The sequence below is a fragment of the Xenopus laevis genome, chromosome 8L (assembly GCF_017654675.1).
Source record: "Xenopus laevis strain J_2021 chromosome 8L, Xenopus_laevis_v10.1, whole genome shotgun sequence".
In the NCBI taxonomy this organism is placed as follows: Eukaryota; Metazoa; Chordata; class Amphibia; order Anura; family Pipidae; genus Xenopus; species Xenopus laevis.
Genome location: NC_054385.1, coordinates 32623688 through 32640640, shown reverse-complemented (window position 1 = coordinate 32640640; position 16953 = coordinate 32623688). Strand labels below are relative to the sequence as shown.

Here is a 16953-nt window from a genome sequence, read left to right as displayed (position 1 = left end):
GAGGTGCCCACACCTTATCTAAGGACTTTAGACAATTATTATCCAAAGCAACCTTGTTTGACTCCTGGCGTATAGATCACCCACAGAGCTGACAATATATACGTTCTATTCAGCAATGCATAAAATACATACACGCCTTGATTACTTTTTTGTCACACAATCCTGCCTTAGACTTCATTACACCGCAGACATTGCAGCGATTACCTGGTCAGACCACTCTCCGGTTATATCGACCCTCAATTTACATGCCACCCCACCTAAAATGGCTCACTGGAGGCTTAACGAAACTATCCTAAATGACCCAGACACATTTTGTAAAATGGAGGCACCTTAACCTCTACTAGAAAGAAACAACATGATCAATTACAACGTGACCTGCTAACCCGGTTAAGGAATTTAGAACCCCTATATAATGTCACTCCATCTGAGGCATTACTCCAACAGATTATAGATATACGCAGCCAACTCAAAACTCTAAAAGAAATCGCAGTTGAAAAGGCACTGCTTTGGACTAGGTAAACTACTATGAGAAGGGAGACAAACAACACACCATCCTAGCACGTAAATTAAAAGATCAAAAAGCCCAGACCACCATTGCGGCAATTAAGGATGAATCAGGTACATTAATGTATAACCCCGACCATATAGCAATACAATTTCATAAATACTACTCTGCCTTGTATAACTTAAATCAGAACCGGACGTTAGCTCCCTTACAAACAACCCCCTCGCTGTCAGATTTTCTGCAGCAAGCGGATCTACCTAAATTTCAAGAAAACGACCTGGACACTCTAAACGCTGACATCACACAAGATGAAGTCTTAGCCACACTCAAAGCCCTCCCTAATAACAAGGCCCCTGGCCCTGATGAGTTGCCCTACCAATATTACAAGCAATTTCGTCTCACCCTCTTACCATTTCTCACCAAATTATATAATAGCTACCTCCAGGGAGTCCCAATCCCCGCCACTGACCAAACCTCTTTTCTCACCTTAATCCCAAAGGATGGTAAGGACCCAACGGTATGTACCAATTATAGGCCGATCGCCTTATTAAACACCGATCTAAAGCTATTTTCCAAACTGTTAGCTAACCGCCTAGCCCCCTTGCTGCCGAAATTGATCAATGCTGACCAAGTAGGCTTCATACTAGGTCGTCAGGCGGGGGACAACATTAGGCGACATTTTGGACTCGCAAAAAAAACAAGCACTGTTACTAAGTTTAGACGCGGAGAAGGCGTTTGATCACCTTGATTGGACATACCTTTTCACCCTTCTCCAACACTTTAACCTAACCGGCCCCTTTCTCCAGGCCCTGCAGGCCCTCTATAGCAATCCCACGACCTATCTGAAACTACCAGGCCGTCCTAAAGCCTCAATAAAGATCTCAAACTGTACCAGGCAAGGGTGCCCTCTTTCACCCCTTCTCTATGCGTTAAGCATAGAACCACTAGCCGCTCACATACGCAACCATAGGGACATTACAGGGGTAGAGGTAGGTCCTACCCAACACAAGATCGCTCTCTTCACAGACGAGTCTCCCTCCCCTCTCTACACAAATTGCTAGATACTTATAGCACCCTCTCTGGCTATAAAATCAATGTAACTAAGACTGAAGCACTTCCTTTATTTATCCCTACTCCATCCTTGGAAGCACTACAGGCCACATTTAAGTACAATTGGAGGAGGGACTATATCACTTACTTAGGAATAAAGATCACACCCAAATATGGAGACCTTTTCAGATACAACTTCCCACCTTTGATTCAGGAGACTAAATATAAACTTCAGAAATGGACGGACTATTCCATATCCTGGATGGGCAGAATTGCCTCTCTAAAAATGTCTATCCTCCCAAAATACCTCCATCTCTTTGAAACTTTGCCTATCTCTCTCCCCTTGACAGTACTGAAGGAGATTCAGAAACTGCTCCATTTCTTTGTATGGGGGAAAAAGAGACATAGGATAAATCGGAAAACCTTAACAACCCCGATACAAATGGGAGGTATGGGGGCACCACAGCTTCAACACTATTATGAAGCTGCCCAACTCCGTCAGGTTTTGGCATGGTCACGATGGTCCTCCGATATTATATGGGCAAACATTGAAACGCATCAGTTTCAACCCTACCATCCTAATGCCTGGATCTGGTCCAACTTGGGAAAGGCTAAACCCAAAGTGCAGATGCTTAAAACCACGGAACATACAATCAAACTCTGGTGGAGATTACGGTTCAAATATAAGATAGCCTCAAACCCATCCTTACTACTCTCGCACTTAGGCAACCCTCAATTCCAGCCAGCATTAAATCCGCAATACATCCAACATTGGATAAATGCCCCTTTTTTCACCCTGAGAGATTTGGCCCAGCTGGCCAATGGTGCTTTCCCAACGAGGGAAGTACTAAGGGATAAGGCACCAGGCCTCTCACTCTCATGGTATGAATATTTTCAGCTAAGGCACTACTATACCTCATTGTTGGTGACAAGGGATGACCCACTTACTCCCATTTACAGCCCGGGGGTTGCCCCAAAAAGGTTTAATCTCCTCCATTTCTAAGTTATTAGTCAGCCCCTCCCTGGAAACTGGATCTAGACACAGCTGTATGCAAAAATGGGATGATTGTATAGGGCGAAGGATCGATATCAAGGAATGGGAGGCGATCTGGGATAACACCAAAAGAGGGATCACTTGTGTTAGGCAACAGGAAAATGTTTTTAAAATTTTAATGTTTTGGTATCATACACCAGTCCAGCTCAATAGGTTATTCCCGGAAACTTCCTCTAGCTGCTGGAGAGATTGTTGGCACAGAGGGGATTTGCCCCACATATTCTGGTTCTGCCCCCGAGTAATAACATTCTGGGACGAAATTATAACTCTGCTAAACCAGGTGACCCATCAAACTCTAGATAAATGCATTTTACATGTACTCTTGGGGAAACCATACAAGCAGCTTCCTAAGCACATGCAAAAGCTGGCTAATCAGATACTTTCAGCTGCCCGTATCTCGATTGCGGCCAAGTGGAAAACCTCTTCTATCCCCTCCCTCCGAGAAGTGCAACAAAGGGTTAATGGTATCAAACGATATGAATACAATTTGGCAAGGATGCAAAACAGAATCCCCCTGTATCTCAAAGTCTGTTCTCCATGGGAGCTTTTCTCAGACTCAACCCAATTGTGATCCCCACTCACACACGGTATAGTAATACGAATTGCATTCAGTGAAATTAGGACCCCTTCCCCTACTACTCCCACCCCTCCTCTTTAGTTGAACTCTATCTGTCTTTTTCCCTCCTTTCTCATGATGTTTGACTTTATTTACATGTTTCAATGCTCATTGTTATATATACGGTGTAACATGTATAACATGGATCATGCACGTATGCACTGGACGTCATCATGTTATTTGCAGCTCATATCACTTTTTACGAGATATATGCCAGAACTGTATCAGACATGTTATTGCTGTATCTTTTTTTGATGAAAAATAAAATATAAATAATCCCTGCCTTGTGTTTATTATAAAGGAGAGAGAACAACCTGGTCGGCCAATCAGAATGCGACTTCTGCAGGCCCGGACTGGCAATCTGTGGGTTCTGGCAAATGCCAGAGGGGCTGCTGTATGGTTCAATAGAATGGTACCATATAGTGGGCTGGTAGGGGGCAGTTTGGGCTGGTGGGGGGCCTCTGTGTACTTGGAATGGCAGGGCCTATTTTGACTCCCAGTCCAGGCCTGGACTTCTGTGTAGTTAAGGTATGGGCGGGAGGGTTCGAGTGGGATCCCTGTGTGGCTAAAACACATTTGCTATAAATAAGTACATATCTAACATGTGACTTATGGTACATATACTGCAATAACTAATGCAGCCATTGAGGGAAGCTTAAACTGCCTTTTCCATTCAGTATTAGATATCCTTGTACCACTGACTCTGTGGCATATGAGGGCCCCAAAATGAAGACAGTTCTGTCATTCCAGATACTGCAAAATCAACTACAGATTTCTTTTGAGGGGCAAAGGTAGAAAAGGCTACATTAACTCCCAAAAAACATATTTTTGGAAAGTACACATTCCCTTGAATCCCAATTGGGTATGCATGCCTTTCTACACCAAAGCACCAAGTTGCAAACCTTTCATACATTTCTGGATTTAGTTACATTTCCAAAACTCACTTAAAAAGCTTTCACCTTGAAGTATCTTATCTCTCAAATACTATTAGTTACCAAGATAAAAATAAAATTCTAAATACTAGCGCAGAAAGCGCATTTACCCTGGACCCCTCCGTCAACATTGTGGACCTCCCCCTTGACTCCCTCTGACACTGACACTGCCTGTCAAATAAATGCATATCTGGCTGCTGTCTATCTGCTGTATAGTATAATAAAAAAACATTCTCAACCCTTATCTATGAATTACTTCTATAACCCACTACCAGAAATTGCCTTATTGGGTAAAGCCTGAGCATGTCCTGTACCAAACAAAGCCATAATACTTACCATGAGAGTGTCCCGGGAAATGTCGTGTATTCTTCTGTAGTATGATCCCAATTCCATCTCTTCTGCTTTATCCGTCTCTTTTCTTCTGCTTCTTACTGGCATTTTCCTGATAAAGACAAACTAATGAAAATTAATTAAAAAAACGATATATTTTTGGGGCTACTTAAGATTTCCCAATCTGCCATAATTAATGTGCAATCCCATTAAATAAATAATATTGAATAAAACCACCATGCTTGTGCAGCCCTAATGCTAAGGGGACCTGTCACCACATTCCCCTCTAAAGGACTGAGCAGTGACTATAAGAAAACTAATCCTATGCTAACCAGCCCTCACACTTCCTACTTACTTGGGTCCTGGCTGTGGTTCTCCTGCAAAGTGGCTTCTTCAATAGATGTTCCTCCTCTGATGCACATCTGCCCGTGACCTGTCTCCTTTCATATTCTTCTAAACTCCACCCTCTTAGAACCTCCTATGTGTCTCACTACTCCCTCTTGTGGCCAAACACTATATATACAGATAATGTAGAATCTAACCCATCTCTACACTGCCATCTAGGGGAAGAAAATGGTAATTACTCTACAACAGTTTAACCCCTTCACTGCAGGCCGATATGACCGATTTGAAATAAAAAAAAATATGTTTCACATAATGCAATCACATAGATCAGACATAATTTATTTTATGTACGAAACACAGCATATTTGGAAAGTTCAATTTCTGCTCAAAACGTCAATACCAAATATTTTCATTTTATGAATATTTCTCACTTGTATAGATCAAAACTCCAAGCAGTTCAATACTAAAATTCCAAAACACCGCTGCACAAAACTCTATATGTCTGGTTTCAAGGCCAAACATTACACTAACAGTAGGTTTACCCTAGAAAACTACACATTATTAGAAAGAGCAGATTCTGTCAACGCAAAAATGAGTAAATATATCTATGTATGCTGTATTTTGCTACAGAGAGCGAGGGGTCCAGTCGAGTCTCAATCAGCTGTTTTATTGAGGCTAGAGACGTTGGAATCAGTCTGAGAGACACTAGAGTGATGGCCAACAGCACACTGCCTTTATAGTGCAGTTAATGCTTTGATTATATTATTATTATTATGTATGTATTATGTATGTATTATGTATCAGGATTAGTACTTCTTCCTAATGAATTTCTTAGTATATGATTAAAGGACCTGATATATATAACAGCTTCCTACAGACAGCACTGCCTACCTGCCCCCCCACCTGCTCTTCTGCACCCAGTGAGGTGGGACCAGTGGGGTACAGCTATTTGCCACTTCGGCACTACTATCACCTTGAGTGAGGATCTCAGGCACTTCCCTTCAGCTTCACCTGTGAAAGCAAAGAGAGGACAAACACTAGCATAGAAGCAGTGGCGTAACTCGAGTGTGTCGGGCCCCCCTGCAATGCGGGGCACATCTGCAGAAGGGAGATAGGGGAAAGTGCTGTGTTGGACTTAAATATTTTTTGTCATGCCAGACTCTACACCTGACATATGGATATTCCAGTGAATGAGATTCATCTTTATCTCTAGTGTGAGGCAGGTGGGTGCAGTGCTTGGCCATTGCAAACATCAGGCTATTGATTACACAGAAGACTGGCAAGTATCTGGCCCAAATGGCAAAAAGCTTGATCTTGCTGGGGGTCTTATTTACAAAGGTCCTGGTGCTGGCGGCTGCAAAACAGCCCTGTCTTTACTAGCACCCTGCACACACTGGCACTCCCTAACTTGCATGTTTGATTATCAAGCAAGCTAAGGAGTAGTTAGAGAGTGAGATGATGGATGTCTATGTGCCTCCTTCCATCCAACCCTGCATAATTACAGCACAATACATATAAATACCAAGAACTCACTTAAGCTCCTGTTATTGGGCAATGGATCTGGGGTGTAATACTCATCAGAACGTACATTGTCCCTGTTCTGAATAGTAACTCAGCAATGTCCATCCCTATCCTGACAGTGATCAGCTGCCTCACTGCCCACGCTGGATATATAGATCAAAACACCTAATCCACTATTTTGGATTTGGCCGAACCACCAAATCCTTTGCGAAAGATTCGGCTGAATACTGAACCGAATCCGCATATGCAAATTAGAGGTGGGAAGGGGAAAACATTCTTTACTTTTTTGTTTTGTGACAAAAAGTCAAGTGGTTTCCCTCCCCTAAAATTAGTATTCACATTCGGTTGCAGCATCTTGGAAAGACATCAAATATGTATATATTACCTAAACCTTGTCTACCTAATTCTATAGAAATACTGTTTATTATTCACTATGGGTAAGACTGTGCAATAAAATAGCTGTTGATTGTAGCTGGTGTGCAAGACAATTCTGGGCAGAGGGGGAAGCCTTTGGGATGTCACTTTCAAAGTAGCTGGATGTTTGCACGGGTAGCATCTCAAACAAGGCACAATTGTACAACCTTATTCCTGTACGTACAACAGGCCTACATTGCTTTATCCCAATTCCCCAATGTATCCAACAGCCGGTCATAGACTACTGGTCCTTGACAATACATAACTCCACATGGGAGAGGCAAAGCCAACACTATTGAGTTATTTGTCTCTCTACAAGTGAATTGCAGAATATACACTATTTGGCATTGAAGCTGTGGTCATGGAGGCCCAGCACCCATTAAGATTTATTGGAGGGAATAAAGAACAGCACAGCACAGTAGTTTCTTCTATAATTGCAAGTAACTGGATGTGCCACCCAGACTCACTCAGACACAACATAACAAAACTATTGCAAGTCATGACTTATTCTGGCAGTGAAGCAGGTAATACATCAGCAGCTCTTTTTGCTCCTTGTGGCCTGTGATGAAGAGGCTGTTGTTGGGTGTTAAACTTCACCAGCATCTGAGGTACCACAGCAACACATATAAAAGTAACTACTGCCACCTTGTCCTAGTTTACCTCCTAGGAACCTTCTCTGGGAAGACTGATAACATTTGTGCATAGAGAAGGTGTCACTGCATGTACCACTTTAATGGCAGATTAAGTATCAGACATGCCAGGGAAAAAACAGTTTCTAAGAACAAATATATAGTAATGGTGGTATTTTTGGTATAAAAGCTGTAGCAAAATAAGGTGATTTTTAGAACCTGTTTTAGAGTAACACATTTTTAACTGGTAACGAATAGGAAAGTCCTACCAGCTGGTACTGATTCCATTAGTGCTGATTATTACTATAAACTTTGCAGGACTGCAAACACCTGGCCACAAATTTTACACCCACTGGCGTAACTTCTTGCTGCAGGTAAGAGAGCGGCTGAGGAGGAGAGTTTTTTTTTTTTATTAGCTATAGAGGAACCAGATCCCACAGTCTGGGCCCCCCTGTTCCTCGTGCCCCCTGCTTCCTCTTTATTTACGCCACTGATTACACTCCACCAAAAAGACAAACAAGTGTGTCAGCTAATTCATGGTGCCTGATAAAAACTTTGAACTTACTTATATATTGCCATATTCATTCTCTGAATCATTCAAATGTTTACACAAGCATACAAGAGGACAAATACACCAGGACACGTATCTTGCACTTCTCATTCAAGCAATGGCAGGACTTACTTGCCTGTGCTGTTTGTGAACAAGATGGCACCTACTGATATCATCCACTTGCGACCAATGACCTACACTCCAGGGCACATTCACATTAATTCCTTTGTTTTCCTTCCTCAGAGTCAAACATCTCATTTCTGGTGTGTTGGAAGTACCTTTGGCAAGCTGGGAATTAGAAGTTCCTGTCTGGTAAGCGCAGCATCTGTATATATCATTCTCGCTTTACCCACAGTAAGGTTTATATTTGCTGCCATTCATATGTTAAAAAATGTCCATAATACGACCCAAACAGAGAGATGCAAGTGAAGGATATTTTTTTTGGAAATAAAGGAATGCACCCCAAACATACAGATTAAAGACAAATATTACAGGCCTGTATCAAAATGCCATTTTTCTTAACTCATCCCTCTCCCCAAGTAACTGATTATGGGAGTTAAAATAAAGCTCTGCATCTACTCTGCAGATTGAGGCTGTGCTCAGAGAGTGAGATACATCCGTTTTTACCACATCACGATTCAATAAGCTTTCTGTTCAATAAATAGAGAGAGGTTAGGTCTTCCACGATTTTGATGACTCAGCTTGCACTACAGTATAACTGCTGGGACAGTGTAGCAATTTCTTGAGGATTTTTTCCCAAAATTGTGGGCCACCCAGCCATAAGGAAGAGGCTCACTGGTTCATTGGGAACAATCCACATTTCATTGGTGGGCACTTTCAAAGTAACCCTAGCTGTGCATGCTAATTACCCTAGTCGCTATATATGGCAGCCAAATGAAGCAGTGGTTTGTCTGACTTACTAGTGTTGAAATGCTTCTGCATTTGTAAACAGCTTAATTATGCCAGGGGCCAGGTTTGATCCCAGCCAGGGCACTATCTGCTAGTAGTTTGTATGTTCTCCCAGAGACTGTGTGGTTTTCTCTTTTTTCTTTGTACGTGTGTGTTAGTGTAAAAAGTGTGTGTTTGAGTGTGTTAACACTAACCATGTAGCAGATCTGTCCTCTGCAACGTGGGACGGGCTGGAGGCGCTGCAGGAAGTTGTCCCACGGAGATCCAGGTTGGGGGTCAACGCTGTGGGGAGGGGGAAGTGCAGGGACAGCAGCACCTGCCCCCCTTTCTGACCATCCAACTCATTTCTTAGGGCAATAACATATATACATAACATTAACATGCCCTTATATCAGAACCTGCTTTTACAGTCTGTCCATGGATTGTAATCATATAGAATGATGCTGCATAGATATTAGGAACAAGAAAAGCGAAGCACCGGGAGAATTCAGTAAAATGTAAAAAAATGAAATTTTATTCAATAGACATGTAAAAACCAGTTACAGCAGCAACCCGTGGCTGCCCGCTTAACGCGTTTCGTGGCGTCCTGCCACTTCATCAGAAGCTGTCGGCAGCCAACCACCAACTCCTTAAAAACCCCCTGTAGACACACCCACCAAAATGTCATTAACCCCATGTAAACCAAAAGTGCACAGAAAATCTAGAGCAACAAACCATATAAACAATGAATAACAAAACCAATAGACAATTATACAAAATTAGTTACATAAATTGCAACAATAAGGTTAAACAAACTTAATATTGATACAGAATGTAACCCTGTGCTTGATAAATCCATACATGATCCAAAAAACATTACGAGCAGAAAAAGTGTATATAATCGTAAATTAATTAAAAATAAAACTAAATATACATATATATAAATATGAACCCCAATACTACAAAAATTACTAATATAACGACATAAAGTGAAGGAGTCTACAAGGACATTAGTTAGACCCAGTATTAGTAAAAACATGATAATTCCCATTCCCTATTCATCCCACCATTTACTTCGATGGTTCTCAACTGATGAATCCAGAACGCCTCCCTAACTAGGAGCCTCCTATCAAGTCGTATATCTGGTTACATGTGTATGTGGGTCCCAGTATGTGGGTAAAACATTGAGAAAGGTAGGAACACGTATTTTGGAACATGTTTCTGCGGTGGGAAGAAAAGACAATAAATCTGCCGTAGCTAAGCACATTACAGAGAAACATGGGGGACTAATGGATATTCATTTTCAAATTATAGATGAGCCCCTTCCTGATGTGAGGGGTGGGGATCTTGATAGGAGGCTGCTAGTTAGGGAGGCGTTCTGGATTCATCAGTTGAGAACCATCGAAGTAAATGGTGGGATGAATAGGGAATGGGAATTATCATGTTTTTACTAATACTGGGTCTAACTAATGTCCTTGTAGACTCCTTCACTTTATGTCGTTATATTAGTAATTTTTGTAGTATTGGGGTTCATATTTATATATATGTATATTTAGTTTTATTTTTAATTAATTTACGATTATATACACTTTTTCTGCTCGTAATGTTTTTTGGATCATGTATGGATTTATCAAGCACAGGGTTACATTCTGTATCAATATTAAGTTTGTTTAACCTTATTGTTGCAATTTATGTAACTAATTTTGTATAATTGTCTATTGGTTTTGTTATTCATTGTTTATATGGTTTGTTGCTCTAGATTTTCTGTGCACTTTTGGTTTACATGGGGTTAATGACATTTTGGTGGGTGTGTCTACAGGGGGTTTTTAAGGAGTTGGTGGTTGGCTGCCGACAGCTTCTGATGAAGTGGCAGGACGCCACGAAACGCGTTAAGCGGGCAGCCACGGGTTGCTGCTGTAACTGGTTTTTACATGTCTATTGAATAAAATTTCATTTTTTTACATTTTACTGAATTCTCCCGGTGCTTCGCTTTTCTTGTTCCTGGAATTTTTGTGACCGTGTGGGATGGCGGCTAGCTGTACAGCACGTCTGAATTCAGTGTCCGGTAAGTGCTCCCACTAAAACATACTTTTTCTGCATAGATATTAGAATATAGATATAATCATTTTGACAGTAGTTCTCTGTATTGGACCAGAATATCAATGACTGATTTTTTCTTTATGTTAAAAGTGTACATAAACCTAATCACTCTTACCAGCAGTTGTTCATCAGCATGTACACTCTTTCAGAAGATATCTTGGGTTTGAAGAGCCTCAGTCCAGCTGAGATTTTATCCACAGCCTCGCAGTTGAAAAAATGTTCAAATGGTATCTTGCTAGAAGCACTCTTTTGCCAAGGCGAGTGTCAGAAGCCACAAGGGTATCAAAAGGTAGAATTTGGAATTGAGTGAACGGAGAAACACATTGCTGGTTTGCACAGCTGCTCTGCTAATGCCTGGTTTTTGAACGCCTTGGACCGGCTCACCCCCCTGGTGGAGTGAGCAATAAGCTTGACTGGCAGGGATTGGCCCTTTGCCGTATGGGCTCTCTGAATAGCTTGTTTGATCCAGCGGAAGATGGTCGATCTGGTGGCCGGAACACCCTGGTGTGGCCCAACTAGTAGTGATTCGGACTTGCGGATGTAGCAAACCCTGTGCAGATAGGATTTTAGAAGCCGAACAGGGTCAGAGGTGTGCAGTGCCGCCTCCTTCAAACTGACTAGTGCCGGAATGATTATCTCTAGATTTCGGAGGAATTCCGAAACGACCTTTGGCCAAAAAGGATGGACCTGTGCGAAGGACCGCCCTGTCTTGGTGAAAGACAGGTAGAGCGGATTGCATGATAGAGTGCTGAATTCTGAAACGCGCCTCGCTGAATCGATTACCAGGATAAAACTGTGTTCCAAGTGAGCCATTGAAGGGACAGGGTGCGTATTGGCTCAAGGGCGGGCGTTGGAGTACGCCTAATAGTAATGTGAGGTCCCAGGGAAGGACTGGTGCTCATACGGAGGGACCATTTGAGCTAGCCCATGCATGAGTGTTTTGACAAAAGGCAGAAGGGCTAGGCGTTTCTGGAAGAGGACTGAAGTGCTGAAATTTGAGACTTGAGACAACCTCATAGCAAGACCTTTCTGTAGGTTTTCTATTTATTTTAAATATGTTGGGAATGGACAGAACCTGAATCTTGCCTTGCGTCGAGTACGCCATTGGAGTTAAGTGGACCAGACTCTATGATAGACTCTGTGATAGTCTCTGGTTAAAAATGGTTTTGCGGTGGCGCACATTGTGTTTGCCACCACCTTAGAGAATCCTTCTTGTGTCAGGATTTGGGTCTCAAGAGCCACTCAATCAATTAAGGCCGTATGGTACCATGGATTGGCTGGGTGTTTTGGAAAACTTGATCCCGTTCAGGACCCAGCCGATATCTGTAGATTGTCTACACTGAGCGACCGTTGGGCCTCCGGAAGGGAAGGCGCCTTGATAATCAGGTCGTCCAAGTGTGGAGAGATGGAATTCGAACATTGCGGATAACCGATGTGACTGCGGCCATGATCTTGGTGAATATAGGTGGGCAGATGATAGGCTGAGGAGAAGACTTGTGAATTGGTAGTGAAACGTCTGGAAGGCAAATCTCAAGAATCTGCAATGCAGAGGGAAAACGGTAAACTGTAGATACGCAACCCTTATGTCGGGGGGAAACCAGGAATTGCCCTGTGGACGACGATGGGAAAACCAACCGAAGGGACTCTTGGATATTCGTAAGCAAATGAGGTTGTTCAATTTCTTGAGGTCTAGAATGGAGCGGACTGACCCATTCTTTTTGGGGTACTATGAAGAAATTAGTATTCCTTGAAAGGCTCTCCCTGAGGTACTGAGGTGAATACCTCTGCAAGGAGAAGGCTGGAAATGACCCTCTGGAATGTAGTACGTTTTCTTGAACGAATCGTCTTGAACGAGTTAGTAAAGTGGCTTAATCTCCCTCCGATTGGCATTGTGCTGAGGTTGTCTTGTCCTGCCAAGGCTCAGGCTGGTAGGAGAATGCGCTGCAAAATGGAGGCCGGCAGTGTGAGGAGAAATGGTGCCAAGGTTATAAAGGCACCGCTCCACTTTGCCTTGTCCCTCCTATCATGCCGGGCATGTGAACCAGGAGAACAGCAGGCTCAGGTAACGTCTGCTCGACTGTCTCCTACTTTCCCAGGCTTGCACAGACCTGTATTACCCTCTGTGACAGAGCCTGTGTGCCTGCAGTGAAAAAACCCCATGTGCATAAGCTGCAAGGCTAGTAGGGGTGAGGAGTCTTGGAGGATGGGATGGGATGGAGTTTTAAAAAATGGTGTTCGATGGAACTTACCTTATGTCTTTTTCCTCCTTGGCAATTTCTTCTTTCTCCTCTGCTGCTTTGTCTCCCTTTGGCGGTTACCCGTGCCCCTCCTAAAACTTGAAATTCACCACCGAGATATCTGTAAATAAATCAAAACAGAACCAAAATAAAAAACATGAAAATAAAGCAGATAAACATAGAAATATAAGTAAAGTAGAAAACAAATTTACAATAATATATCCTCATTCAATGAGGCAGGTATTGTACTAATAATATGTTTGTTCTTGAACCATAGTAATACTGAAAAGTCAAGCACCTCCCTGAGAAACGACCAGGGAAGATTGTCTGGGATTAAATAGTGAGGTGTTCGTATATATTCTGTAAAAATTCTGAAAAGGAACGACAAACCCAAAGTATTTAAGTACTAACCGGCTCCCTTGCACTGATCAGTTCAGGACTGTGCTGCGCCTCAATTCATTCCATAAACTGCAGGAAAAAGAGTGAACACAAGAGGGCGGTAGAGCAAAGGTTCCATAAATCACATCATTCAGGAGTAAAGGGAAATGGACATTAGATGATGCTGAAGTGACAGTTAAGAATGGGGCTACAGCTTTTGAAAGGATAAATTAGACAGAAAACATAAAACATTAGTGAATAATAGTGAGCAACTACGAGATATAGAAGGGTGAAATTATTTTGTAATTCAGTGTGTCAGTTAACATTTCTTACTTAAAGAAAAATCCACACATGTGAAAAAGACCAAAGAAATCTTTAGGCATAATTCTAGACCCTGACTTGACAATTACATTCGGTATCGTTCCACTAAGTAGTGTAATATCATATTAAAATGTGGGTAAAAAGGGCCGGTGCAGTGGGAAGGGATTAGAGGCATTGCTCAATGGAGCTTATTAGTCACAGTGGTGGGTACAAGATTGCCCGGAATCATTAGCCATGGGATTAGAGATTTCTTTAGTAACTCCATCCTCTTGTGTCACTTTAGGGGTAAGGGAGGTGGGTTAGATCTAGTGATCTGCATCAAACCCCTGCCTTACATAATCTCACTACTTTAGAAGAGGCACATTACACACAGTGGCGGAGCTACCAGGGGTGCAAAGGGTGCGACGGTGCCAGGGTCCGAGACCCTGCACCCCCGATGGGGCCCGAGTATTATAAATCTCAAAAATCTAATTAGAATGTTTTACAACACTCGAATCAAGTATGGATAATTCCCTAGTCGAATTTGACAGTTCGGACCATAAAATACCACCCTTAAAGGAGAACTAAACCCCTTCGGTGCTAAAAATCCCTCCCCCTCCCCTGTGTTGCCCCCCTCCCTCCTCCAGGCCAGAAGTGAACTCAAGACTCCAGTGCTGAAAGGCAGAAGTGCTACCCAACATGCTGCCCCTGGTATAGTGTCAAGTGTAGTGGAGGTCATCACCCACCAAATATCAGTCACTCAAAACTGATGCCCAAAGGACCTACAGACAGAGTGATGGACAATACTTGATGGTAACTAAGCACTGTGAATCCATATTGGTGGCAAAATCTTCCGGTTGGGTTTAATGTATAAATATTTTTTTGGCAGACTTAAAGGAAAACCATACCTCCAGAATGAATCCTTAACCAACAGAGAGTTTATACCATATAAAATGGCTTATTAAAGAATCTTACGAAACTGGAACATAGATATCAGTAAATATTGCCCTTTTACATCTTTTCCCTTGCGCCCCCATGTTATGATAATCTCTGTGCTGCCTCAGAGATCACCTGACCAGAAATACTCTGCAGCTCTAAGTGTAACAGGAAGAAGTGTGGACGTAAAAGACAGAACTTTGTCCATTAATGGGGTACTTCACCTTTAAGTTAACTTTAAGTATGTTATAGAATGGCCAGTTCTAAGAAACTTTTTGATTGGTCTTCGTTATTTAATTTATATAGATTTTTGATCATTTCTTCTGACTCTTTCCAGCTTTCAAATGGGGGTCACTGACCCTATCGAAAAATGCTCTGTAAAGCTACACATTTATTGTTATTGCCAGTAATATTTTTATTACTTATCTTTCTATTCAGGCCTCTCCTATTCATATTCCAGTCTCTTATTTAAATCATTGCATGGTTGCTATGGTAATTTGGTCCTAGCAACCAGATAGCTGACATTACAAACTGGAGAGCTGCTGAATAAAAATAATAAAAAATGAAACCCAATTACAAATTGTCTCACAATATTACTCTACATAATACTAAAAGTTAACTCGAAAGCGAACAACCCCTTTAACTGGCTCATGTCACATAACATGTATGTTTGCCCTTGGTTAGTTTGTGTGCACTGTACAATCCCAGGGGCAGCCCTTAACATTTTTTATTTAGGAATACCTAATGGTACATACTACTAAAAGGTCTATTTCTATGAAAAGGTTTATTGAGATGAAGCTTTTATACATTATATTTTTATAGAGAATAAGATTGTTGGAGAGAGTATAGTTTTCCTTTAATCATCAATTAGTGATGTGCGGGGTGGGCCTATACCCAGGGGTCAGGCGGGTTCGGGCCAACTTTGCTGCTCTTTCTGGTCACGGGTGGGTTTGGGCTTTTCTGCCTGCTCTCCCGCCCGCGACCATAGACTGCTGGCTTCCGACTTCTGTTTTATAGGCTTGCGCCTGTCCTGCCTCTTTTGTGATGTCATCAGTGGGGGGGGCCTATAAATGGAGGGAGGAAGCTGGCTGCGGGTTGAGTTTTTCTAGACCCACCCATTAGTAGTATCAAAACTGAAGTAGAGCCTTTTACTATGTCGGAGTGTTGCCTTCACTAATTATTATTGGGTGGCTTTTGGCTGCAAAATTTTTCCATGCAGCAACTCATATTCATCAATTCAATCATATGTTCCTATGATTTTAAATTATGCCAGATAAAAGCATATGCACCTACTGTATAGAAACATTCCAGAGTAGGGCTCTTTGGCTCCTTTTATCCCTTCTTTCCCTAACCAATACGATTCTATAGATCTTGGGGGCCGTTGATCTTACAGCAGGTTTGAAGCTTTGCATAATATGGATTACTAACAAATTAAAACAACACGTCAACATCACACACAAGCTGGGCACAATACCTCAAAAACTACGATGGTGTCTGAGCAGCAAGAGTATTTCAAGTTAATTAAAATTAGCCATACAATGCTTATGCCTCATAAAGAAAACTCACATCTAAGTGTTCTTGTATGAGAGCCCCAAAGCCTTTTAGAAATGTTAGAATATTAGAATCTTGAAGCTCCAGGCAAATTCAGTGTCTGCAACTCATTATTTAGCATACAAACGTCTGACCTAGTTTGTAAGCAAAATATTATGGGGAGATGGTTCTGTTTTTTAAATAGGCCACCCTTCCAGTTTGCCCGGCACTAATGCAATTAGCATTGGCTTTAAAGGAGAACTAAGCACTAAAAATGAATATGGCTAAAAATGCCATGTTTTATATAATGAACTTATTGCACCAGCCTAAAGTTTCAACTTCTCAATAGCAGCAATGATCCAGGACTTCAAACTTGTCACAGGGGGTCACCATCTTGGAAAGTGTCTGCAACACTCACATGATCAGTGGGCTCTGAGCAGCTGTTAAGAAGCTAAGCTTAGGGGTTGTCGCAAATTATCTAGCAGAAAATGAGGTTGGCATGTAATATAAGCTGATGCTACAGGGCTGATTATTAAATTCTGGTGCTAGTTACACTGGTTTCTGTGCTGCCATGTAGTAATTATCTGTATTAATTACTTATCAGCTTTATATTGTGACATTTCTATTCTATGTGTACT

The 16953-nt window shown here is 41.9% G+C and overlaps 1 protein-coding gene across 1 annotated transcript in view; it reads right to left on the bottom strand.

The window, feature by feature from the left end:
* LOC121396972 overlaps window positions 1-16953 on the bottom strand; it is a 38090-nt gene that overhangs the window by 4276 nt on the left and 16861 nt on the right. Inside the window, exons 4-6 of the mRNA XM_041572647.1 lie at window positions 13583-13639; window positions 13184-13292; window positions 4494-4599 (exon numbers count right to left, since the gene is read on the bottom strand). The gene's annotated coding sequence lies outside the window, so the exon portion shown is untranslated. The remainder of the gene's footprint in view (window positions 1-4493; window positions 4600-13183; window positions 13293-13582; window positions 13640-16953) is intronic.